The sequence below is a fragment of the Castanea sativa genome, chromosome 8, assembly GCF_040712315.1.
Source record: "Castanea sativa cultivar Marrone di Chiusa Pesio chromosome 8, ASM4071231v1".
In the NCBI taxonomy this organism is placed as follows: Eukaryota; Viridiplantae; Streptophyta; class Magnoliopsida; order Fagales; family Fagaceae; genus Castanea; species Castanea sativa.
In genome coordinates, this window is record NC_134020.1 from 21,930,188 (window position 1) to 21,950,783 (window position 20,596).

Consider the following 20,596-nt stretch of genomic DNA (forward strand, 5'->3'; position numbering starts at 1 on the left):
TAGTCACGGTAGCCCGTAAGTTGAAGCCATACTTTCAAGCCCATACCGTGGTTGTTCTAACTGACAAGCCCCTACGACGAGCAATGAGCAACCTAGAAGCCGTAGGACGTATAGCCTTATGGGCAATAGAGCTAAGCGAGTTCGACATAAAATATCGCCTACGCACTACCATCAAGGGACAAGTGATCGTCGACTTCATTGCGGAGTTCACCAATGCCGACGGCTAGGGGGCAGAATATTCCTAATGGAATATGTTCATGGACGGATCGTCGAACAAGATGGCTGGCGGAGCGGGGGTCGTACTTTAGTCTCTAGAGGGTGACAAGATCGAATGCATGGTTCGACTTGAGTTTCCCATGACTAACAACGAAGCGAAGTATAAAGCCCTCATAGCAGGTTTGGATCTAGCCAAAGCCGTATGAGCCGCAAACATGGTGATCCATTATGACTCCCAAGTCGTCACTAATCAAATAAATGGCGACTATGAATGTAAGGGAGAGAGGATGAAGAAATATTTGGAGCAAGCAAAGAGAAGGATGAATGAGCTACAGATAAGGGTCGTCCAGATCCCAAGAGGAGAAAATAAGCAAGCCAACCGCCTTGCTAAATCCGCATCAGCAGAGTACATGACCGCTCCTGACAAGGTACTATCCTTTATTCAACTCTCACCACTAATAGATGTCATCGACGTACAGGAAATAGGATCCAAAAGCAATTGGACCACCACTTTAACTTCTTACTTGAGAAACAGCGCCCTGCCTGAAGGGAAGGAAGCCGCAAGGAAGTTGAAGGTCCAAGCGTCGCAATTCGTCTTGATAAGGGACGTCTTGTACAAAAGGGGTTTCTCCAGACCATATCTGAGATGCCTAGGACCCGAAAAAGCGGAATATGTCATGAGAGAAGTACACGAAGGGATTTGCGGCAATCACTCAAGGTCAAGGTCGCTGGTGCACAAATTAAAATCGAGCTGGATATTACTGGCCGACCATGCAAAAAGACGCTCAGACGTATGTCAAAACCTGCGACAAATGCCAAAGGTTTAGCAACATCATCAGGCAACCAACGGAAGAGCTGACCTCGATAACCGCCCCGTGGCCATTCACCCAATAGGGACTAGACATCATGGGCCCGTTTCTAATTACAGTGAGGCAGCTGAAGTTCCTAATAGTCGACATCGACTACTTCACCAAATGGGTGGAAGCTGAAGCCTTGGCCACCATCACCGAGAAGAACGTACGGAGCTTGTTTGGAAGAACATCATTTGTAGGTACGGAATTCCAAGGGTCTTGATCTCAGACAATGGTAAGCAATTTGACAATGACTCTTTCCAAGACTTCTACTCACAGTTAGGAATTAAAAACCACTACTCCTCCCCTGCCCATCCCCAAGCCAACAGACAAGTTGAGGTCACGAATCGATCCCTACTTCGGATAATCAAGACTCGGCTCGAGGGGGCAAAGGGTGTCTGGCCGAAAAAGCTACCCAGCGTACTATGGGCATACAAGACGACAGTCAGGACTCCTACGGGAGAAACTCCATTTCGGCTAACGTACGGGAGCGAGGCAGTCATCCCAGCTGAGATTGGACTTACGAGCTATAGGGTGGACAATCACAACAAGGGAAGAAATGATGAGGCCATACGACTACAACTTGATCTGGTTGACGAAGTCAGGGCGACAGCTGAGCAGAGGCTCGCACGATACCAAGACCTCATGGCAAAACACTACAACTCCCGAGTAAAACATTGGAATTTCAAAGTCGGAGACCTCGTCTTAAGGAAAGTAATGGGCACCGCCAAAGATCCCGCGCAAGGAAAGCTCGACCCAAACTGGGAAGGGCCCTACAGGATCACGTCATAGCTAAGGAAGGGCACTTATCACCTTGAAACACTCGACGGGCAGAAGCTGCGCCACCCATGGAACACCGAGCATCTCAGGAAGTACTACTAGTAAAAGATAGCATGAAAAGCACTACTCCTCATTTCCAGTTTATGTCTTTTGATTATTTGTCCTAGTTTATTCTTATCTACAATACATTTTAAGCCCAAAGGGCTGAAGGTTCATTCTTTTTGAACAATTTTCTACTTATGCATTCATCATAATAAGAGGAGTTTTATTCAACAACGACTAGTAAATTTTTTATGTCATCAAGGAGACAATATTGCCAAGTCCATAAAGTGGAAGACCTTATCACTAAGTCCACAAAATGGATGACCTTGTCTTTAAGTCCACAAAGTGGACAAATCTACTAATAAGTCCACAAAGTGGACGAACCTACTGCAAAAACCACAAAGTAAACGACTTCATGACTAAGTCCACAAGGTGGAAGACTTTATCACTAAGTCCACAAGATGGAAAAACCTACTGCAAAGACCACAAAGTGGATGAAGCTAAGATAACAAGCAGACAGGTTTAGTATAACGTCCAATGAGTGGACAAATCCACTATAAAACCTACAAAATGAATAAACTTACTAAAATCCGTGAAATGGATGAGTAATCAGCAAAGAGAAAAGCTGAAGCCATCACCCACATATAAAGTGACGGGTATAAGGAAAACAACTTTAAATGTCAACCGAGAAAGCTGACGCCGTCACATATAAAGTGACGGGTATATAAAAACAACTTTAAATAAGTTTGTCAGCAGAGAAAGCTGACACCATTACCCCTAAAGGCTAACGAGTAAATGGCGGTGACTTAAAATAAGTTAATTAGCTAAAAGAAAGCCGTTGTCGTTACCCATAAGACTGACGAGTAGATAAAAATGGCTTGACAAAAGTTTCAGCTAAAAGAAAGCTGACGTCGTTACCCATAAGGCTGACGGGTAGACGAAACGGCTTGAAGTAAGTTTTAGCTAAAAGAAGGTTGACGCCATTACCCGTAAAGCCGACAGGTACAGAACAACCTAAAGTATGTTATCAGCTGAGAAAGCTGACGACATAAAAAGCTGACAGGCATATAGCAAGCTAAAATAAGTTTTGTTAAAGCAGATGAGAAATCTGACGCCATTGCCCGTAAGGCTAACGGGTTGATAAAAACAGCTCGAAGTTTCAGCTAAAAGAAAGCTGACGCCGCCATTATTTTGATAATTAGCAAAAAAAGACAACATGGTCACCCATAGGTTGACGAGCTCATCACAAGCAAGTGGTTTTTAACTTGGATAGAAGAAAGAAATATGCCTCAAATATAAAACAACACATTGAGATTAACATAAAATAATGTCTTTACAAAAGCCCAAAGCAACGGGCGTCAAACATTAAAATTCATTTATATTTTACAAAAAAAGAAGTGCTGAAGTTCACGAAGCGGAGGGATCTTAAGACTTTCCGTCACCTTTGGCAATAGAAGGCTGGGCGCTAGGAGTAGAAGGGTCTGCGGCATTTTGATCATCGCCATGAGGATTTGCTGACGAAGTCGAAGTGATGGGCTTGTCCATGGCTGGTTGAGCAAGAACAATGCTATCATTTCTTTGGTTTACCTCTAGTTGGTTAGCATCGTCACCTTCCTCATTGACAATGTCGCCTACAGGAGTCGATAGAATAGACTCGTCCATGGTAATCTTGGATAAATCCAAATCAGGATAAACGGACTTAACTTGTTTCAAGCAGTCCTCAAACCCGTCACTGTAGTAGGTGGCACAAGCGTCTATAAAGGGCTGAGAGTTCTTAAACTTTGTCACAGCGTAGCTCCTAGCCATTTCCACCTGAATTAGGATGGACTTCAACTCCATTTCTGCCGTCATCTTGGCTTATTCTTCCAGCTTCCGCTGACGACTTTCCTTCACCAACTTCTCCTTTAGATCCTTCAACTCCGTACCAAGGACACGGTTTGCATCCTTATATTTCGCTTGTCCGTCGGCTAAGTACTTGATACGCTCGTGCAAATGGGTAATCACCCTCTCCTTGGCAACACACCTTTCTAACAAAGCCTTCATACGAGCCATAGCCTGCATTGCCAAAGGAAAAACGACATCAGATCATTAAAACTAGTCGGGCACCAAAATAAGCGAAAGGCATACCCGAGTAAGATCAAATAGGCCTGACGCCCCTATCTCGTCTGTGGCCTGCTCGGCACAAGGGTCCATCTCCTCGTCCTTTAGAATGGACTCTGTCACCTCCACAACATAATCTTTGTGGGTTAGAAGGTGGCGGACGAGGCCTGACGACATCATCAACCTTTTGCCTGCCCCATGGACGGACTTGGGAGGTGACGACTTCTTTGAAGGTTTATCTCCAGGAGTTACAGCAACCTTCTTCCCAAAACGCTCATCCTTACCGTCAGCCTTCCTCTTGGCTCCTACCTTCCCGACGGACTTCAGGACTGACGACGGTGTCGCCTCCCCTTTTGCCTTCTCCTGTTCTTTCTTTTTGGCAGCAGCGGTAGCCCGTATTCTTTGCCTGGCTGACTCCATTTCTACAAAAGACAGAGAGGGTTAGAAAGGAAACAACATCAGAAAGCAGACAGAAGAAATTGGAAAATACTCACGTCGACGAGAGTAAGCTTTTAGCTTGCAAGCCTCCCCCGTCGGCTCTGGACCACCACAATACAAATGTAAAGTGTCTAGCATGATTAGGTCCCAACACTTCCGCTCGTCCAAGGGAATAGCCATCACTTGATGGATGAAATCCTCTTATTCCGCGGTAATGCGTGGACGGATGTTAGCTGAAAAGAAAAGGAGACAGGGTTAGAAATCAAATAGGCAAACGAAATAAAAAAGTAGACAGGGTCAACCTGAGTTCCTGACGTATGCCCAGGTGTTGTCAAAAAAACCATGAGGCATTGACTCCCACTCCTTCTGATGGCATACCCAGTTCGTCCCTTCTACAAAAAAAATATCTGCCCTTCCACTTTCTATTGGAATCGGGCATGTCCAATACCAACTTTAACTCTTTCTCCCTCACTGCAAAATGATATATCCCCTTTGATGAGGAGATGTGCTAAGGGCGGTAGCACCAAAAGAACTCATCTAGGGTTAATTGACGGTTCCCACCACTCAAACGACCCCATAGGATCTCGGCGCCAATAAATGTTCGCCAGGCGTTAGGGGCAATTTGGCTGACGGATATCCCCAGAAAGTTAGCCAGCTGACGATGTAAGGCTGTCAGTAGTAATCTTAATTCGACAACGAACATGGCATCATACATGCCAACATCCGCGATTCGTCTCGAATAACATCTCTCACCCTCTTCAGGGAGGCGAATTGGGATATCATTTGGTATTTGATAACAGGCCCGCAAATTTTTGAAAATATTTTCCAACATCGTCAGAAAGAATTTGTTGATGGACCATTCTGGGGGTAGGATGAAAGGACGATCGTCACCAGAAGCTCCTGAGGTACTCTCTAAGATTTCCTCGTGACCGTCACTTCCACCCTCGTCACTGGTTCTTTCTTTTTCCTCTTCATTGGCCCTTTGGTCTCCGTCACCTTCCCTTTCCTCCTCTTCACCGTCTTCACTCACCTCACCTTCTCTAGAACTCCCTACTTCTTTGTCAAAAGAAGGGGTTGACGTTTCCCTCTCTGACGACCGAGATAGGCCCTCCTCGGGCTCACGGCCTGATTGGAAGACATCATCGTAACCCGCTCCTTCGCGGATCGACGATTATTCACTCATCGCCTCCCTAGACATCTAACTACCTACAAACGGCGGGTTTATTCTAAGAACCTAGGCTGACGACCTCACTAAAGAGCACTACTAGGAAAATAAAAGAAGGTAAAATAAAGGAAGAAAACTTATAGATAAAAGAATTCTCGAGTAACAGGACAGTCCCGAGAAGTGGACGACAATCTAGTTGACGGAGCCAGAAGATCAATGAATGAAATGTTCAGGGGTGACGCTCTTTCTCTCAAAATCAGTAAGGTGTGGAAAGTTGGAAATAAGGGGGAAATGAAGTATATATAGGCGAAAGAGGGCACGAAAGACGAAGTGACACGCTCCTTTAGGCACGGAGCCAATCAATCCATGCCATGTGTCCCATCATTTAATGAAGGAGGCTCAAATTACCACACATGAATGGCTTCCCAACGACATCAACTCCATAACCCGTCAGCTATAGTTGACGGGATCATGGAGTAAGGGGCAACTAATAAAGGCGATTTTACAATTAGCTCCTAAAGCCTTAAGAAGGGGACGGGAGTAACGAGCCTGTCATCTCTGGTCTTTAAACCACCTTCCTTTGACAGAGTCGTGGCTCTACCTCATATCTGACAGCATTAGGCTGAAGGGAGCAAGTTGATGAGATCAAGGGAGAAGGGAGAAGGGAGAAAGCTGACGGGATCAAGCTGAAGGTTCTGAGCTGACGACCTCTCCTGGAACAGCTACGTAAGCTGATGACCGTAGGAAGGAAAAGCTGATGGAGGGAAAAACTGAAGGGGATAAGCAAACCTTTAGCTATACACCATGCTTGTCCCCCACGTATACGTGTATAAGGAAAATTCTTGCACTACACGTTTGACCATAGTTAAGAAGACTCCTATAATGAAAAGAACTCTAAGAGATACGTAAGATCCACAAATTATTCTCCTAGAAGGAAAGTACTTCCTCGCCAATGCGCATATTTCGGCCCTACACTACTATAAATACCCCAAAGCCCTCATAAACCAAGGTACACATAATTCGCCTTAGCTCTAGAACTTTAGAGTTGCGAATAAGAGATTTTCTCTAACTTGACCGTCGGAGGGTATTTGGCCGGTACCCCACCGGTACCCTTCCTAAGGTCTTCAGCTTTTGTGTTGTGTAGGTTCTTCATCGGGGACACGTGAGGACCGTGTGGCTTACTGACGATTTTTGGTATCATCACCAACACTACTAAAAAAATGTCAAATTAAAGTATAATAATAATAAGGTTATTATTGACTCACATATTGGTAAAGCATGTAATCGTTATAGAAAAAGGTGACGCTTTTTCAATTCCAAGGTCAAAGCTTTATTGAGAGCTTCAATGAGAGCTTGAAGCTCAGCAACTTCACTACTCACAACTACACCATTTACCAAAGCTTCCAGATCCTTCCTCATCTCCAGTATGAGATTGTCTTTTGAATCGCAAATCGCAACCCTTGCACCAGCCACATTTACCATCATACCCTTAACCATTTCTTCGCTAACCAAACCTTTGAAATACAGCCTGAAACACTCCGAGTCTACCGAATACAGCCTGAAACAGTCTACCAAATCCTTTGAAGACGAAGACAAAGACAAAGACGATGGCCTCGTAGGGTGCCAACGATGGAAATATTCCCATGGCCTCGCAGGGTGCCGACGAAGATATCGGCGAAAAGTTTTTGATCGTGGATCCAACGGTTGAGATCTTCCTTCATTTTCCTCGTCTCTGCCTCGCTTTGCTTGCGGTCCTCAAGCTCTTGTGCGAAGCAGTAAATGTCTTCGATCATGAGCACTACGGCAGTCCAATACGTCGTCGTCCAGGGATTGTGGTATGACCACGTCGTTGGGTCGTGGATGTGGAGGAGTGCGTGAAGAGCTTGCAGCTGCTGTGTTGTGGAGAGCGAGGGAAGCATTTATGGCTTCCTGCATTTGGAGTTGATAGGCGAATTCGAGGTTGGAGTCTAGGGTCTTCACCGCCATGAGCTCTTGGCTTTGCTTGGTGAGTGCGGTGTTCAGGTCGTCCGTGTTTGGTGTTCTTTTCTTTCACTCTCTCTGTGTTTCTCTCGCTTTGGAGGGAAAAAGTGTGTGTGAGAGAAAATGCTTGGAAACTGGTTGATTTTATTTCGCTAAAGAAGATTTTTTTAATTAGTGTTCACTGTCCACCTTGTACAAAATTGGTATAAATTTTAAGATCTATTTTGAGAAATATTTTATAAAAAAATATTAAAATAATTAATTTTTATAATAACTTTTTATATTTTTCATTGTCAAAAAACTTTTCTAATATAGTTTACTAACAATTGTCCTATATCCGTTAATATGAAAATAAATTAATAAAGTGTCTGAAAATATTACTGAAGTAATAATTAAAACTTAAAAAATTAGCTTTATTAATTATATATCCTATAAAATTTGTCAAAAATCTTACATAAAACAAGACGATTTAACATAAAGTTATTTGTTATTGGTGTTGCACCATTAACACTACCCTTTTTTATATATAAACTTTTTTTTTTTTGGGTTAACTCTGACTTTTGGAGAGACAAGTGCACTATGAAGTTTGAACTCAAACCTATTTTGCAAAATAATTTTAAAAATTTTAATAAATAGTTTCTTAAAAATAATTATTCAACAAAACTAGTATGATCTAAGATAATGACCAGTTGTTGTTTTTGTTAGGATAAATTATATATTTAGTCCCTAATCTTTGTATTATATGTTAATTTAGTTCCTAACATTTCATTTGTGTCAGTTTAGTTCCCAACATTTAATTAGTATCAAAATCGTTTTTACCTTTAACTTTAAGTAATGAATGAAAAGTGTTGACATAGCCAACTAAAAATATTTTTTTTATGCCACATGGGATGCCAAGTGTACTAACAAAAAAAAAAAACCTATTTTCCGATTTCAACTTGAGAGAGAGAGAGAGAGAGAGAGAGATAGAGAACAATGTCCAGCTCTAGCCAACCGTAAACTTCATTAAGTCATGTATATTTGTGTGTAAGGTTCAATTCAAAATGAGAAATCAGAATTTAAAAGACCAATTTCAGTTTATAAAACTAACTACTAATACTATCTCCTTCCTCTCAGCTTACCAAAACAAACAAAATTTGAATTATTAATAATAATAAAAAGAATGCTGCGATTTCAACTTAAGGGTGGCGACGCTAGTAACCACATGATAAGATCAACAACTTCAATTACAATTTTGACCAGCGACTACTAACTAAGAAGCATTGATAATAATGATTGGAGGTTGTGGGTGAAAACCCAAAAGCAAAGAGAGTGGTGTTCTTGCTATTTGTGTGTGGTATATGCTCATGGTCATGGTTAACTAATTATTAATGTTGTCTGTGTTTGCTATATGCTCGACCAAATGCCTCAAAGAAAATGAAACACCTTAGTAGAAGCAGGGAAAGATTTGGACGGATGTAAAAGCAAGGCAAAGTGACGAGTGTTGGAATAAAAATTAAAAAAAAAAAAATTTGATTAGATGGGACATATATATATATATATATATATATATATATAAATTATAATTATTTTTAGTTCTATAAAAAAAGTATCATAAATATAAAATCATTTAAAAATTATGTTTTTTATGGTTTACTTATATTGGACTCCTCGCTATTTATACTAAATTAACTCATTTGGTACAAAAATTTAAAAATTTAGATTAAATAGAATACATGTCGCAAAATCAAACTCTAATTGAAATATAATTTTTACATTGAATTAACTTACTTAGCACAAAAATTAAAAAAATTTAGATAGAACACATGGCGCAAAATTAAGATCTAATTAAATTTTAATTTAAAATTTAATTAAATTTTCTCTTAACTTTACCTATTATTATATATATATATATATATATATATATATATACAAATTATTATTATTATTATTGTAAGGACACAATTCAAATTCCCAAACTATGACTGGAGGGAGATGGGCTTGAAAGGCCTTTCTTTACAATAAATTTGTAGAGGATGGGTTTCTAATCTAGATTTCAAGGATGGTTTAGACAATAAGGGAAAGAACGGGCTTTGGGCCCAATGGGACAAATTAAAGAGTTGTTTGCAAGAGTAAGACTTAGAATTCCTCCTCGGACGAAATCCGAGGATAGTTTATAATAGTATTTCCTTAAGTTTGGATACAAATATTGATTATCATATACTATTGGCTCTTTTTCTTCCTGAAAAAGCCTCTCCCTTCTTCGTAGGACTTCTCCTTCATTTATACTTCTTTTTCTCCTCTTCATCGTCCTCCACCTCATGGTTGTAATGCTGGTTTTGGATATTTGTCCCATCAATCCTTCCCTAAAACCCACTGGGGTCAGGGACCAAGTTCCAAACTTCATGCTCACGTCCCATCCTTCCATCCATGCAGTCAATATATCAATTTACATAGCTTTTAATGTATGGGCGGTGGTAGCAGCTTTACCTTAGATATTCCCCCGCCCTTTCTATTGTCCTCCACGTGTACCGTGTATTCCTGTAGCCGTAGGATTCTTTACAACATATCCCGGGGATACTAAACTTCTCGTCCAATGTCCTCGGATTAACAATCCGAGGACAAATATACTCCTCGGACATAATTGGTCATTCGTTTATCATATCTTTATTTGACATTTCTTTATGAGATCCTTTCAGATACTCCAAGATCATTTTGATGTCTTCGGTTTAGGGTTTCTAGCCCAAAAGACCTCGTTGGGCCATCCTTGGTAAATTACTGGGCCCAATGCCCCTACAATTATTATTATTATTATTATTGTGGGGGGGCAAAAAGATCCTGATGAGAATGTGGGCCTTTTGGGCCGTGTTAAGGAAGGCCGACCTGCTACTGGGTTTAGAATTTGTTGGTACTATGGGTCGGCCCATACGCCGAGGGTCCGAGGATCTAGCCGAGGGTGAACTTACCCTCGGATGGACACCGAAGAACTCGGGATTTCGTAATAAAGATTGGGGGATGACACGGTTAAGGCCAATGGTTAAAAGGGGTAAACCCTAGAATGCCCCAGAAGCACTGGTGTTGAAGAAATGTCAAAGATAAAGGCAGCCACCTCCACATTAAAGACCCTGCACCTACCACCCTGGCCGCATTTATGGGGAAGTGAAACAGTGGAAGAGAAACTTCTGGTTACTATTCAAAGGCACTGAGAAAAGAAATATCTAGGCTAAAGGGGAGGTAAAGCAACACGTGTACAAAGTATTCAAAAGAGTAGTATTTAAAGAGCAATCTAAGACAGAAAGAGGGATCCCCCTCTTTGTAACCTAAAGGAAAGAGAAAAAGAGAGAGAGAAATTATATAAGAACAGTTCTCGGCTTACGTCCGAGCAGATTGACTTATAGCATTCTTTGCTGTTTTTAAGTGTTTATAATCTTTGGCTTGCTATTTAATCCTCAAACACTTCTAACCTGGGTTTCAAGCCCACACTCTACAAATTATATTGTTTAAGGCTCGTTGGGCCTGAGCCCGTAACTGTTCTTGAGGCCAGGTGCAATTGTGCACTTACAATTGGCGCCGTCTGTGGGAAATCTAGTCTAGAAGCGACAGGGGTACTATGGCAGGCTTAGGTGCTCACCATGCTGAGTCACAGGGATCACAGCCGGAAGATCATTTTCAACGTCTTGAACATCAAAGAGATCGCGAGGGGAGCGTCCATACAGAGTATCCAGGTGCTGGCCATATTCAGGAAGGGGGTAGCACCACCCATGATGAGGGTTCTAAATCCATGCAGAAGGAAATCAACCGTCTAAAGAGAAAGCTACGCCGCGCTAAGCGTAGGTTTTCATCATCCTCATCTAATTCTTCCTCAGAGGAGGATAGGGGAGCTGGCCACAGCTCAAGGTCGCGCTCTCCCACCAGTGCAACATCCTCCAGTGAGGAGGGCAGCCAACCAACTCGCGAGAACGCAGAAAGCCTTGTTCTAGGGGCTTAGGTAACGATACCATGAGTAGGGCGTTGCACCAACTCTCTAAATCTCCGTTTTTGCGGAGGATTGAGAGGGGGAGGCTTCCCAGGAGGTTCACCCAGCCCACCTTCACCATTTATAATGGCCGGACTGATCCGGTGGAGCACGTGAGTCACTTCAACCAGAGGATGGCGTGCACTCTCACAATGAGACTCTGATGTGTAAAGTTTTCCCCTCCAGCTGGGACCCTGGCTATGAGATGGTTTAACGGTTCTCAATCCCGGGTCCGTAGGCTCGTGGGGAGCTGACTAGAGCATTCGCTTCGCGGTTCATTACGTGTAGCAGAGTCCCTCGGCCATTGGACTCGCTGCTATCCATGGCCATGAAGGAAGGGGAGACACTGAAAGCATACTCCGACCGATACTGGGAGATGTTTAACGAGATAGATGGTGACTTTGATGAGGTGGCGCTTAATACCTTTAAGGTAGGTCTCCCTACTGACCACGACCTAAGAAAGTCTTTGACGAAAAAGCCCGTCCGCAGTGTACGCCGCCTTATGGATCGTATTGATGAGTACAAGAGGGTAGAAGAAGACCAGCAGCAAGGGAAGGGAAAGGAAAAGGTTATCCCGCAGGAGAGAAGGGATTTCAGGTCGGATAGATACCACAACAACAAGCCGAGGAGGGATTACTTCGGGCAATCCGGCTCGGCAAGCACCCGGTCAGATTACTGTGTTCCGAGAACCAGTGCATCAGTTACTAGAGAAAGTTCGTAAAGAGCCTTTCTTCAGATGGCCAGGCAAGATGGCAGGGGACCCTGCGAAAAGAAACCAAAATCTCTTTTGTCAGTACCATCAGGATGTAGGCCACACTACCGAGAACTGTCGGACCCTGTGGAACCATCTAGAGCAGCTCGTCAGTGAGGGAAAGTTGAAGCAGCACTTGTGTCAACCCACTGGGCAGGCCAGTCAAGTTGGTTCAAACAACCAGAGGAACAATACATCTCGGCCAGCCTTGGGAACAATTAATGTTATCTTCGCTGCCCGGGACCGGCTCGTGTCCCACTAGGGTGATGGCGGTTTCCCATCAATAGACCGAGGACATGGGTCACGGTGCCGAAGAGGTTGAAGGGCACTTTGCCCGTCCTAGATTCTCTGAAGGAGGATAAGGTAGGGACCATCCAGCCCCATGACGATGCTCTTGTGGTTACCCTCGAATTGGGAACTATGACGTAAGAAGGGTGATGATAGATCAGTAAGGGGCAGTGCGTAATATCATGTACCCCGATCTCGTTTAAGGGGTTAAGATTGAAGTTGGAAGACCTTACTCCTTATGACTCGCCACTTATAAGCTTCGAAGGGAGCAGCCGTTGTGCCGAAGGGACAGAATCCGTTTGCCCGTTCGGTCCCGTAAACAGTGGAGGTGGACTTCATCGTGGTTGATGCGTACTCTCCATACACGGCCATCCTTGCCAGGCCTTGGCTGCATGCGCTTGGAGCCGTCTCCTCTACCTTACATGTTAAAGTTAAATTCCCCTCGGGGGAATGTGTTGAGGAAATCCTCGGCAGCCAATCAGTAGCCAGGCAGTGCATATCGGCTGCGGTACTGCATCAGAGAGAAGCCGAGTCTTCGGCTTTGATCAACAAGGGTTTATAGCAGTTAACGGCTCCTGATTCATCTGGAGTGGTGACAGGAGATGAGACACAGTGCGAAGGATTAGAGAAGTTTCCAGTGGCCGATGACCCGGAGAGATTCTTCCAAGTCGGTGTACTTTTACCACACCCAGAGAAAATGGAGTTGTTAGAGTTCTTGAAGGATAATGTTGATGTTTTTGCGTGGGATCCTTATGAAGCTCCGAGCCTGGATCCGGGCTTTATTTGTCATCACCTAAATGTCAACCCGGCTATCATTCCGAGAAGGCAGCCACCTCGCGATCTTCCAGGGAACATTCCGAGGCTGTGAAGGAAGAGGTGCTTAAACTCAAAAGGGGCTGGGGCTATCAAAGAAGTTTTCTACCCTGAGTGGTTAGCCTATACTGTTTGTCGTTAAAAAGAAAAATGGAACGTGGAGGGTATGTGTGGACTTTATCTGATCCGAACAAGGCCCGTCCCAAAGATTCGTTCCCAATGCCACGTATTGATCAACTGGTGGATGCCACTGTCGGACATCCTCGGATGAGTTTCTTAGACGCCTTCCAGGGTTATCACCAGATTCCCTTGGCACTGGAGGATCAGGAAAAGACTGCATTCATTACGCCAACGGGGAATTACCATTATAAGGTCATGCCGTTCGGTCTGAAGAATGCTGGGGCTACTTATCAAAGGATGATAACCGAATGTTCGAACAGGATACCTGGGGAAAACCATTGAGGTATAAGTTGACGATATGGTGGTGAAAAGCAAAACAATCCCCTCACATGTGAAAGATTTGGCCGACACTTTTCAGATACTGAGAAGGTACAAGTTGCGCCTCAACGCCTCAAAATGTTCTTTTGGCGTGGGGTCTGGGAAGTTCTTGGGATACATGATTACACATAGAGGCATAGAGGTAAACCCGGTGCAGGTCAAGGCTATTCAGCTTATTCCGCAGCCTCCTCGGAACCCAAAAGAAATTCAAAAGTTGACGGGAATGATTGCCGCTTTGAACGGGTTCATATTCGGTCCTAACCGGTGTCGTCCTTTCTTCCAACTGCTGAATAAGTGGAAAGGGTTTCAATGGACCGAGGACTGCGAGTTAGCCTTTCAACAGCTTAAGCAATATCTATCTCGGCCACCCATTCTTTCTCGTCCAGAGGCACATGAGATTTTGTTTGCTTATCTGGCAGTGGCCGTCCACGCGGTCAGCCTTGTCCTGATAAGAGATGATAGCGGGGTGCAAAGACTGGTATATTATGTTAGTAAGTCTTTGGGTGACGCCGAGGTACGTTATCAACCCTTAGAGAAAGCGCTCCTAGCCGTGGTCCATGCCACGCGAAAGCTTCCCCATTATTTTCAGTCCCACACAGTGGTTGTTCTGACCCAATTGCCCCTCAAGGCAGTTCTGCGTAGCGCCGACTACTCAGGAAGGATAGCAAAGTGGGGGACCATCCAGGGGGCTTTTGATGTAAAGTATAAGCCTCGCACCTCGGTAAAGGGCCAGGTCCTCGCTGACTTGGTGGCGGAATTTGCCGAGCCATTACTGGAAGAAACTCTAAAAGAAGCACATATGGATGAAAAATCAGTTGGTGTGATTACAACTGCCATGCGTCCGATTTGGAAAATGTATGTGGATGGGGCGGCTAATCAAAGAGGATATGGTGTTGGACTTGTTCTTATGTCCCCAGAGGGAATTGTCTTCGAAAAATCTTTGAGATTGGCGTTCTCGGCTACTAACAATGAGGCCGAATACGAAGCGGTCTTGGTAGGCATGAAAATGGTGCATAGAATGGGTGGAAGGGAAATCCACATCTTCTCGGATTCTCAACTGGTGGTCGGACAGGTCACGGGGACCATGGAGGCTAGAGATCCAAGGATGCAGGAATATTTGGCCCAGGTTAAGCGTCAGCAAACTCAATTTAGCTCCTTCGCCTTAACTCATATCTCTCGGAGCGGAAACACCCATGCAGACTCCTTAGCCACGCTGGCAACGTCCTCGGCTCAAGGTTTACCTAGGGTTATCCTCGTTGAGGATTTGCTAGAGCCCTCTCTTGTCATTACCAACGCGCCTCTTATCCATCTAATAAGGCCTGGACCTAGTTGGATCGATCTGGTCGTATCTTTTCTTAGGGATGATGTCCTTCCTGAGGACAAATCCGAAGCAGATAAGATACGCCGAAAGGCGCCACGTTTCTGGCTGTCCGAGGATCAAAAACTGTACAAACGATCCTTTTCAGGACCGTACTTGTTGTGTGTACACCCTGATTTAACGGAGGGGCTTCTAGAAGAATTGCATGAAGGGATTTGTGGCAGCAAAACTGGGGGAAGGTACTTGGCCCAGCGAGCTCGACTCTAGGGTTATTGGTGGCCCAATATGCAAAGGGAGGCCCAAGACTATGCCAGGAAATGTGATCATGTCGAGGTTTGCTCCTAATATTCACCAACCCTTGGAGGGTTCTTAACCCTCTCTCCACTCTGGCCTTTCGCACAATGGGGCTTGGACATTGTGGGGCCATTTCCGAGAGCCGCGGCAATAAAAGATGGCTTCTGTGGGAAAACTATTTCACTAAATGGGTTGAGGCCGAGCCCTTAGCAAATATAAGAGATATTGACTCCAAGAAGTTTGTCCGGAAAAACATCGTTACCAGATTCGGTATACCACACACACTCATCTCGGACAATGGTGTTCAGTTCGACAGTAAGGCTTTTAGGAAGTATTGTGGTGACATGGGTATTATAAATAGGTATTCCACCCCAGCTTATCCTTGAGGAAACGGGCAGGCCGAGGCCGTTAACAAAGTCATTGTCAGTGGGCTAAAGAAAAGGTTGGATGATGCGAAAGGTAGATGGGTAGAAGAGCTCCCTCATGTTCTGTGGACGTATCGGACCACACCGCGCAGGTCCACTGGAGAAACTCCATTCTCTATGACTTATGGAGCCGAGGCGGTAATACCTCTGGAATCTGGTTTTCCCACCTTAAAGACCAGCTCCTTTAGTCCTGAGAATAACAATGGACTCCTGGAAAAAGGCCTAGATTTGCTTGAGGAACGGCGCGAGGCAGCGATGGTCCAGATGGCTTATTATCAACAGAAGCTAAAACGGGGTTACAACGCCCACGTGAGGCTAAGGCCACTTGCGCTTGGTGATCTTGTATTAAGGAAAGTTGTAGGCACTTCTAAGAACCCAGCTTGGGGTAAGCTGGGACCTAACTGGGAAGGCCCCTATCGCATTGTTTCAATAGCAGGCATAGGGTCGTATAGGCTGGCTGACCTAGACGAACGAATTGTACCACGTCCATGGAATGTAAATAATCTTAGAAGGTATTATTATTAATGAAATGAGCTTTTGTCAATTAATATTTCAAAGTTATGGGTAGCTCTGATGCTCGCAGTTATTATTTTTAAGAATCAAACAGAAACTTGTTTAAGTGTCATCCTCGGATCACAAACCTTGTGGAAATTGATGTCTTGTCATTTGTTAAACAGAACCTTAGTTATGCCGGGTCTTCGGACCTCCTACTTTGGGAAAATTAACATTTGAAGTTACAATTTTTAAGAATCAAACAGAAACTTGGTTAAGTGTCATCCTCGGATCACAAACCTCGTGGAAATTGATGTCTTGTCATTTGTTAAACAGAACCTTAGTTATGCCGGGTCTTCGGACCTCCTACTTTGGGAAAATTAACATTTGAAGTTACAATTTTTAAGAATCAAACAGAAACTTGGTTAAGTGTCATCCTCGGATCACAAACCTCGTGGAAATTGATGTCTTGTCATTTGTTAAACAGAACCTTAGTTATGCCGGGTCTTCGGATCTCCTACTTTGGGAAAATTAACATTTGAAGTTACAATTTTTAAGAATCAAATAGAAACTTGGTTAAGTGTCATCCTCGGATCACAAACCTTGTGGAAATTGATGTCTTGTCGTTTGTTAAACAGAACCTTAGTTATGCCGGGTCTTAGTACCTCCTAATTTGGGAAAATTAACATTTGAAGTTACAATTTTTAAGAATCAAACAGAAACTTGGTTAAGTGTCATCCTCGGATCACAAACCTTGTGGAAATTGATGTCTTGTCGTTTGTTAAACAGAACCTTAGTTATGCCGGGTCTTCGGACCTCCTACTTTGGGAAAATTAACATTTGAAGTTATAATTCTTAAGAATTAAACGAAAGATTGGTTAAGACTCATCTTTGGACAACGACTTTGATTAAAGTTAAGTTCTGATTATGCCTGGGTGTTAATGCGTTGCTGTTTATTAATTTGGATCTTGAGTCTTATATCCTTAAATGTCAAGCAAATTTGTGTAAGGAAAGGCCCTCGGACTTTAATCGTTATACAGGATCTTCTTTTTTTTAATCAAAGGCACTGTTTAAACATTTCAACCATACCACCTTTTGTTAAATCTTTAATAATGTGCATATGATTATGTGGAAGTTATGTTTGTGCAATCCTTGGAGTTAGATTTGTTTACTCTGCGAAATTTTTATTATGTGCTAATGGCAGTCTTTATAACAAATACAAAAAAAAAAAAAAGTAAAGTAAAACAGATACAACCCAAGTGAAAAGCAAAATGAAATTGTTCTTCATTAATTAATCAAATATACATTACATATATATAATTCAAACATGGAAAAAGAGAAGTCCTAAAGATAGGCCCTAAGCTTTTGTAGGGGGGTCTTGCTGAGAGGTACTAGTGCCCTCGGTCTCCCTCAACTCCAGCTCAAAGGGTGTCAAAACTTGCTTTCCCTTATCTGCGTCCTTCGCCGGAAAGACGTTAGGTTCCACCGTCCGGTTCAAGTCCTTCTCTGCATCCCCTCCTCCTTCCTTCTCTTTGTTGGAACCAGAAGGTTCTGGTAGGATCGAGTTTGCCTGCTGGGGCCATTCCGGAGGTAGAGCAGGAAGAGTTGTCTCGGGGTAGCACTGTAGCGCCAGGAGCCTCTTCAATCTCCTTATTTCTAGGGGAAGCCAAACGTTCTCGACTTCCTCGCATCCGAAGATTGGGGAACTCCCCGCTTACGTTTAAAGCTTCCCCCCATACTTTTTGACAGGATTCGCGCGCATAAAGCCGCGAACTCCTCTGTCAGCTCCTCGGTGGTTGCTACCCCTTCATCGAAACTTGCCCGCTTGGGCTTGAGAGAGAGCTGGAAGGAGCTGGCTTCTTCCTTCATCAGCGCCAGCTGCTTTTCGCATCCGAGCACTCCCTTTGAGCTTGGGAGAGCTCTTCATCTCTTTCATGAAGGAGCTTGCGCTGTCCTTTGATCCGGTCTTCATGGTCTTCAAGTTTGATTCGACCCCATTTTTCTCTCTCCTCGATCCGCCACCTCCGAGGTCAGCTTCTCATTCTCGAGGCAAGTGGGCCGTGCCCAAGGACTTCTCGAGCTTCCAGCGATTTCGAGCTCAGCTCGGCTACCTTCCGAGTGTCTTCTATAAACTTCTCGGCTACAAAGACCTCCTGGATAGCCTGGAACAAAGGATGATGGAGTTAGGAATAGTAAAAAAACAAACTTACTTATAAATATTGTTAAAAGTGGAATCTTCCTAAAAAGGGGAAAACTTACCACGCTAAGTCTCTTTTCAATGAGAGGAATAGTCTGGCTTGGCCCATTTTTTCCAAGGTCTCCATGTCCTTGGGCAAGGAGAGGGCGTTCCAAAACCTCGGCCAAGTGGTGGGCATGGCCTTGTTGAACCGCCCTTATACTGGACCGCGGCAGGAGATGGGTGCACCGTCCAGCGCCTTAGATCGGGGACCAGGTGGTCGCGCTCGGCGCACTTCAGCCCGGCCCGTCCGAATTCCCCCGATTTCAACCGAGCGGGCTCGCCCTTGCCTTTGTCCGAGCTTCTGCCGCTGGGCCGGTGGGAGTTGTTGTCATGGTTTCTTGGGTCCTTATTAAGTGTCCCCCTCGGTATCCCCCCTTCCTCTTTTCCCCGGGATCCCCTCTTGGAAGTTTTGGCTCGAGCGGGAGGAGGGGGAGGTGGTAAAGCTGGGGAACTTAGGATGTCCCCGTCTTCTTCTCTACAACCTTAGCAGCTTCCGTCTGGAAAGGAGGCCCCGCATTCTACCCATGTCTTCTTCGGATCCGTCCTCACGTAAGGCAATCACAAGCCCTGGGTTCTCCGGAGGCCTCGCGGCTTCTTCCTCCTCGTCCGAAAGTACCACAAACCGGTTCCCGCGAGGTCCCTCGGTGTCTTCCGAGACGGAATTGATCTATCTCGTCGTCGAGTGTGTGTGAAGAGGACACCCGCTCTTCCTGAACGACGAGTTGCTTGTGAGTGCACAGGAGGGAATTGCTGCGATAGGTTGGGTGTACAAAACCGTGGTCGGCGCGTCCGGGAGGTCGCGGTCGTCTAAAAAGTTCGGCCGGGCTACGTTTATTTTTCTTCGTCTCCGGTCTCCCGCGATTATGGCGTTTTCTATTTCTTGGAAGTTTGAGGAGATGGGATCGTATCCTAAAATCAGATGGGCGGCTCTAAGTTGTAGGTCCTCGCTGACGAACACCTCGGAGCGAAGTACTCGGTTTAGATCCGCGACGTTACAGTGGCTCAGACGAGGACGCACGTGTTGCTTATCTGCAAAAAAGACATCAAAACAAACAAACATGGTCAGATTCACACAAATATTAAACAAGTTTAAGTAAGAGTGAATATGCATTTATGTGTGTGTTATAAGAAGTTGTGTTGTGGGGAGATTAATCCTACGGCATCGCACCTGGATCCCCCCACTCAACCGGGCTTGGCAGGCCGTCGTGCCAGTTCCCAGACACAATCAAGTAGTCGTCCTTCATGCCTTTGTTGGATTTGGGCAGACAGGAGATTAGCCTAACGGTGCTGGACCGAGACTTAATATAATAACCTACCTTAGAAAGTTTATGGGACTCATATAGGAACACGACATCGTGCCATGTGAGGTTTAAACCAATCTGCTCGTTTAGAGCATCTACACTACCCAAAACTCTAAAAACGTTTGGGAGGCACTGATCGGGACACAACCTGTGGTTGCGAAGGTACTCCCTAGTTACAGGTCTCATCGGAGGGTCATCCCACCCTCTATGAAGGCTATCATTGGGATGATAACCTCTCCCTCTTTCCTAGAACCGGCCACGGCTTCTGCTGGGCAATATTTTAGTCCTACATCGCTGGGAATGCGGTATTTGGCCCTAAAGCCTTCCATCCCAGCAGCGGTATCAACTAGACACTTAAACCTACCCATTAGAAAGAACGAAAGGCTAAACTCTAAAGGGGAGAACGTTTACGAAGACAGCCGAGGACTGTATCCGAGGATAAAAGGTTAAAAACAGAGAGAGCAAGAACTTACAAAGTTGAAGGTACAGGTTTCCACGGTTTTCTGCTGGTAAAGAATGATTGTTGGTGTTTTGATGGGATTGATCCCTGATGAATTAAATGAAGGCGCAGGTTCCCGAAGCGTCACGACGTGCAAAAAGGCGGCCTCGAA

General features: G+C 44.5%; 1 pseudogene; it reads right to left on the minus strand.

The window, feature by feature from the left end:
- Positions 1–20,596, minus strand: part of LOC142606003 (E3 ubiquitin-protein ligase RSL1-like) — a 41,749-nt pseudogene that overhangs the window by 16,289 nt on the left and 4,864 nt on the right.